This window comes from Marmota marmota, unplaced genomic scaffold, assembly GCF_001458135.2.
Source record: "Marmota marmota marmota unplaced genomic scaffold, marMar, whole genome shotgun sequence".
Classification (NCBI taxonomy): domain Eukaryota; kingdom Metazoa; phylum Chordata; class Mammalia; order Rodentia; family Sciuridae; genus Marmota; species Marmota marmota.
The window spans coordinates 23,223,724-23,225,717 of NW_026000211.1; the positions used below are offsets into that span (position 1 = coordinate 23,223,724).

Consider the following 1,994-nt stretch of genomic DNA (forward strand, 5'->3'; position numbering starts at 1 on the left):
ATATATTATATATGAAGGAATAAAGAAAGCAATGAAGGAAAGAAAGAAAAGATGGCATGTTGTGAAAAATCATCCAAGTATCATGCTATTTAATAAAATATTTAATTTGAATGACTGAAATTTCCATGTGGATTAAGATAGAGAGTAATCAATTGATAAAATATTGGAAAAATGAATAAAAATCCTGAGGGAAAATATGTTAACAAATTCCATTGGTTTAAAAACTTGAGATCTGTCATATAGAAAGGCGACTATAGTTAATAATAAAGTATTGCGTGTTTCAAAATCACTCAAAGAATTAATTTCAAATATCACCATGAAGCAGGATAAGTGAGCTAATAGACATGCCAATCAAGATGAGTTAATTATTACAAATTGCATACATCACTATCAAATCATATTGCACCCTATAACTGCATACAATTATGATTTGCCAATTAAAATAATATTTGCCAAAAAATTACCAGTGGAAATATATTTAACTGATCATTAGAATGCAAACAAATATTCAGAGATAACTTCAGAAATATGGTGATCAGAAAACCGGGAGGGCAAGAGAGTGAGCAGCACAGAGAAGTGGTAGATGGACAGACACCATGGAGGGAGAGAGAGAGTCAGGGGTGGGCATCAGGTCTGGAGAGCAGCAGGGATTCCTCGGATCCCTCTTGCCTGCTCCCTGTTGTCTATAGCACCTCTTGTCTCTACAGAAGAGCAGAAACAGCCTGGCTTGACTATGGCCTCATTTTTGTAGGGGGATCAAGGTGTAGAGTTCAAGGTTGATTCTTCACAAGTGAGGCAGAAGACTTGATGGGAAGTATTTCTCAAAGTTGTTAGAACTTGACATTTTTTTTCTTTTTATAGGAATCAAGCCTAAACATCCAGGACTTACTTTCCATCCACTGAGACACAAATTTCCTAGTACCTGGCCTCATTCTTTGCACCAACAGCACAATGGACTGGATGTCCCACTTAAGAGAATTGAATTTGGGGTGGTTATGAAGTGGCCTTTCAAAGGACAAAGGTATTAATGATGCCCAGCAGAATGCTAAAAAGCTACCACTAGCTGGTGGGTATAATGGAGAAAGTGAAACCTGAGATACAATTGTTAATTAATCAATGTGTCAAGGCTAAATGTGGATAGAGTTCTTGATTACCAGGATAAAAGATGAAAACAACTTCAGAGTGTCCACTTGGAAGGTACAGTTGCAGAACTAAGAACTATTGAGAGCATGCATCTTACCTGAGCCAGATTTCTAGATATTATATTGCACGAGCCAAACTGGTTTCTAAAATTGATATCCCCATGTGAAAGACTATCATCACACTGTGACAGTGATTGATGAAAAAAAAACACATCAGCCTTCATATCATCATACTGGAGCAAAGAAAACAATATGTCACTCTAACATGAACTGATCTTGAAAAATATCAAGTTCAAAAGGCCTCAGAACAGCAATGCAGAGACATGATACTAAAACCAGTCCCAGGACTAGGGGCTCTGTGGGACTGGCTCAAGATTGACATCGTCATGATTGTGACCTGACTGACCTCCTTAGCTAGACATAATAACCTCACCTCTGTGTCTTTAGGTCAAATCTGAAGAAATTCTTATCTAGTTATAATATATATATATATATATATATATATATATATATATATATATTGATTGGATCTATAATCTGGAAGTATTTTTATATTTTTCACTGATGTGAATATTGGTGAATAATACATTTTAGCATAATATTTTCTTGCCCCTACACTATTTTTTGTTTGTTATTTTTATGTTAGATATGGTAAATTTCCTGTAAGTCATGTTATAACTGATACCACTAATATCACCAAGAATGATTTTATAATATTGTTTGTATTTTTATCATTGATCATGACATTTTTCAAGGAGAGAATAAAGGATCCGGATGAAGGATGAAGAGTCTATTTCACCAGGCAGTGAAAAGTAGAGTAGATGTAGGAGGTTGACACAATTTGCAAATATC

General features: G+C 35.1%; 1 pseudogene; it reads left to right on the plus strand.

Moving 5' to 3' along the window:
• Positions 1-1,469, plus strand: part of LOC107142556 — a 24,509-nt pseudogene extending 23,040 nt beyond the window's left edge.
• The last annotated feature ends 525 nt before the right edge of the window (positions 1,470-1,994 follow it).